This window comes from Vicia villosa, linkage group LG1 (assembly GCF_029867415.1).
Source record: "Vicia villosa cultivar HV-30 ecotype Madison, WI linkage group LG1, Vvil1.0, whole genome shotgun sequence".
Classification (NCBI taxonomy): domain Eukaryota; kingdom Viridiplantae; phylum Streptophyta; class Magnoliopsida; order Fabales; family Fabaceae; genus Vicia; species Vicia villosa.
The window spans coordinates 43,302,878-43,308,074 of record NC_081180.1 but is presented as its reverse complement, the minus strand read 5'-3'; positions in this window follow the sequence as shown (position 1 = coordinate 43,308,074).

The window sequence follows — 5,197 nt, the reverse complement described above, 5'->3', positions numbered from 1 at the left end:
TCAAGGTTGATCTTAGGTTCTTCCTCTTCTTCGCACTTTCACACTTCTTCAGCTTTCACGTTCTTTGTTTCTTTCTCTTCTTTTGCCCTTTTGCTTTCTATTTCTCAATTTTCCTCTTTTCCTTATTTTATGAAAAACAAAATTCATTTTAGTAAGGGCCTACCACTTAGCACATCCCATTTACTAATTACAACACTGGCCCAATAACCTTATTTTCCATAATTCTCCAATAAATCCAATAAAATGCCAAATAATTCCAATAAATAATTAAATTTCAATTTAAATTAATTAAGGAAAATATGGGGTATTACACCTTGACTCTAGGAGGTCCATTTCATGCTATTGTTTCTTTCTTGGGTCTTCCCTTATATCATGGTGCATAAAGAAACAACAAACGATATCCAGATCTTTGTCGGAGGCTGAATATCGTGAACTATCGTTTGCTACATGTGAGCTCCTTTGGCTGAATGTTTTAATGAAGGAATTGCACATCACATGTTCCAAACTTCTTGTTCTTTACTGTGACAGCCAGAGTGCAATGCATGTTGCCTATAATCCGGTGTTTCGCGAACGAACCAAACACTTAGACATTGGCTACCACTTGGTTCGAGAAAAAATCCAAAAGGGGTTGCTTCGTTTCTTGCCCATATCCACTCATGAACATCTTGTTGTTTTCCTCACAAAAACTCTATCCACTTCAACCTTCAACAAGTTTATTTCCAAACTTGGCATGATCAACATTCACCATGCTTAGCTTGAAAGGGGATATTGAAATATTAGGCTAAGTATAATTTCTAATTAGATTTAGCTTAATAATATCGTAATGTACAAGTGTCAGCTCATGATAGGTCATCACTAAGCTTTCATTTTATTGGTTAGCAAAGGATATAGTTCCCTCCTTATTTGTCATTCAACCTGTGAGCATATATACTCATCAGCTGTAAACTGTATTCTCTTATGAAGCATAACAAATTTTCTCATTCTTTCTCCATTTCTTCTATCTTTTTGCTTTGAATATACTTCATCATAATAATCACAATAAAAGTGTCATTTTTGTTTTAAGAAGAAAAAAAAGGTGATTTAAGTGATTTTTTCTTTTATATTTATTTGCTTGAGTTGCTTGGGTTGTTTTGCTTTGGTGGTAGAGATTTAATTTTCACAATTTATTTCAATAATTAGTGTTAGAGATGACTATCTTAAATTTTTTAGTGTCCAACTTGATAGAGAAAAATTATCCTTATTATAGTTATGAAATGGAAAACTTGTTAAAGGAAAGAGGATGTGGAGTTATGTTGATGAAACCTCCGTTATGCCCACAAATAAAAAGGATGAATCAAAGTTTGCAAAAAATTTAGAAATATGATATGTTACTAATTAGAAAATCCTTACTTGAATCAATAATTTTGTTTCTCAATCGGTGTGGACTAGCAAAATATGACATTGCAAAGAAAGTTTGGGACTGTTTGAAAGGTTTGTATAATCATTTTAATTTTGTATCAGATAAAAAGCGATATGAGGGATCTTAAATAGAATAATATGAGAATTTAAGAATTTTATTCGGCCATGGTCAATTTGTGGGATCAATCGTCTATTATGGAATCAGTTTAATTAAAATTTGTCAATGCGTACATTAACCAAAGAGAAGAAAAATGTTTCGTTCACAGTGTTGATTAAGTGACTCTATGAATCGCTGATTTAGTAGTTAGTGAGCAAAGTCTAATTAGTTTAATTAAAATCGACTCTTCTCTGAAGTATAATACACCGTACCTCTCATCATAGTGTTGATTTAGTAGTTAGAGAATTGTTGGCATCAGAAATCAGACTCAAGTCTTACTCCCATATGATTTTAGTTAAAGGAACGGTCTCCACTCTCACATTTGTTTTGTTGCTCATATTCGCAAATGATAACCTTAAGAGAGGGTTGGTTTTGGTAATGATGAATGTGATTTTTTCAAAACAAAAGGTAATTGGAAAGCAATATCTTCAAAGGTGTTGAGAGTAAATAAGAAAATTTTAAGATTCCATCATCCAATGTTGTTGTTGTTGTTCCTACTACCATTGATTTTGGTTATGATTATGTATACCCAACTGAGGTTACTTCTCAACCATCGGTTATTGCAAAACGAGTTCAAAGGATTATTGCAACTTAACCATATTCCTTGTATACCTCACTTATTAAAAGTTTAAACTCTTCTACTCTATATGGTAGGTCTCCTTCTATATGGATTCTTGACTCGAAAGCATCACACCATATGTCATATGATGATAAGTAATTTGGATATTTAAATTATACCGTCTTAGTCAGTTATGACTATTGATGACACCTATATGCCCTTAGCAAGTATTTGTTCTGTCTCTACACCTAACTTGTTATTTTCTGATGTTTATTATATTCCTAACGCCACTTTGAGTCTTACTTTTGTCAGTCGATCATGTGATTTTAATTACTTAATTATGTTTTCTTCCACTTCTTGTTGTAGGAACAAACCTCATTTTAGGAGTCTGTTTGGTACATGTCGTAGACAATGGGAACTTTATGTTTTGGATGACCTGAGAGTCCCAAATACTGCAACCTCAACTTCTACTTCCAATTTCGATTAACTATCCTCCTTTCGTTTGAATTCCTCGTATTCTTGCTCTTATTTATGGCATTCCCGTCTTAGAAATGTTTTTGCTTCTAAGTTAAAGTATTTGTCTTATACCGGAGCTTTAGAAAAGTTACAAATCAATGATATTTCATATTGTTGTGGTAGTAAACTTAATAAAATTCCAGCTTTACCTTTGAATGAAAGTCTTTCATTTCACATGCACCTTTTGACTTAGTTCACTTTAATATATGGGGCCCATCACCGATTCTTACCAAATATGGATTTAGATATTATGTTTCATTTATTGATAGGTATAGTTGTTACTGTTGAGTTTACCTTATGATAATTTTTTCCGAATATGTTGACATTTTTTATATGTTTTGTGCTATAATTAAGACTCAACATAATGTTGTTATCAAGTGTTTTCGTAGTGATTATATGTGGTGAATGTACCTCAATAAAGTTCTCTGTGTTACTTGCTTATGAAAGTAATATTCACCAAGCATCTTTTACTAATTCTCCTCAACATAATGGAGCTTCCGAAAGGAAACACCTCCAAATTCTGAGATGGTTGTTATCATTTTTTGTCTTCTTCAAATCCTAGTGAGTTTTTGGATGAAATGGTTCTTACTGTTATTCTTGCTATTAATATGTTCCAATAGCCTAAAAGGGGACTTATTTTGGGACAAATAAGTTTTGCAAATGTGAAATTTATTTTGGGATAAAGGGAGTATCACGTATGGAATTGCAGAGATACCTTAAGCAATCCACCATTTTCTTGTAGAGAATGCTATCAGCAACCTTGTCATCTTTATCTTAGATAAATTTTTATTTTGCTTCCATAGGAGTACATACTAACTAACAACAAAGCATATTAAATCTCTTCTAGATATCACTAATGTAGTGCCACTGGTAGATTACCAAGCTTTTCATGGTTGTGGCAATTTCAAGGCCAATAAAGTAACTTAGGCCTCCTAACTCCTAAGTCATATCGTTAAATTCAATGCTCATAGTTAATTTATGAAATTATAGCACTTACAAAAGAGATGTCAAGACTGATGTCCTATCACCACACAATGTCAAGACAAATGTTATAACATCTGCTGATTGACAGCACAAATATCAAAACTAAAATAAACTTGCAGAATGATAAATAACATAAGTAATTATTAACTCAGTCCAGTGAAACAACACCTAATCTGGGAACTACCAATCCAGAAAGTAAATCCACTATTAGCGGTATTAGTTCAAAGCCTAAACAGTCCCAGTTTACAACTTTTCTCCTAATCACCACCCCATGCAACTTTTACCTAGAAATCGACATCTAGATATGAGAAATCGACATCTCACTTCCAATCACCTTAGTGATAAAAACAGTCACACACCCCGTGACCAGAGGAACCAAATAGAAAGATTACACTTTCAAATAAACAATACTTAAAAGTTTCAACCAAGAACAATACTCAACTCTTTTGCTTAAAAGCTTCAAGAGTGAGAACACCGATCCACCTTAATATATCAGAAGATACATGAGTGACACAAAAACAAAAACACACGAAGGACTTGAACTCCCCTCAAAACCTAAACCCTTATTGCTCCCACGATTTCCCTTTTGTGAATGCTTGCTATACTTGGTTTAGCAAGTCCTTATTTATAAACTCTTGCAATATGGGCCCGGACTTCTGAATAAAATCTAATCTTCTCCTTTTTCAATCAGCTGCAAGATCTTCATAGAAAATAAATCAAATCAAAGCCTAGTTTCCTAAAAAAGTCTCAATGATCCTTTTTTTTCTTTCTGAAACTAAATCAAATCTGCATTTGTCCTAAAAACTCCTTGATTGGTTTCGCCTGTATGAGTGTCTGAATATTATAGAATCTCATATTTTTCAATCAAATCTTCAAGGATTAAAATCCAGTATGAATTGTCAGGATGTTCTGGTATAGCATGTCACAACATCTGGCAGAACATCTATCAAAACTCAGACATCAGAACCTGTCATGATAGTTGGTTAAGATGTTTCAACATCTTGTGCAACATCAGTTAAGAACCATGTTTTAGCAAAATTATCCAAATCACAAAACCATGGAACTAATAATTTATATTCTCAATATCATTGTGATTTTTCATGTGATAAGTGTACCATTCATATAGACACACTATGTTGATATTGTCTGAATTTACGTCTTTCAGATATATTAAATTTTCAACTCTAAACTTGAAATAACCATACTGCTTCATGAGTTAATCAATCCTCTTATTCTAGACTTTTGGAGCTTTTTGAGGCCATAGAAATCCTTATTAACCTTTAAGGCCTTGTCTTATTCATTTTTCATAATGAATTCATAAGGTTATTTGGCATAAACCCCCTCCTTAAGGCAGCCATTAATAAATGTAGGTTTGCCATTTTTATTGAAGAAGATTCAATTGTAGGAAGATACCCACAACTACCACCAATCTGATTGTCTTAATTCTTGTTGTGGGTGCAAATATTTTTTTGAATCTGAAGTATATATTTTAAAAGGACGCCTTTTCAACAAGCTTTTCCTTATGTTTAGCAATGGAACCATCCGATATGTGCTTCATTTTGTAGACCCATTTGACTGAAATA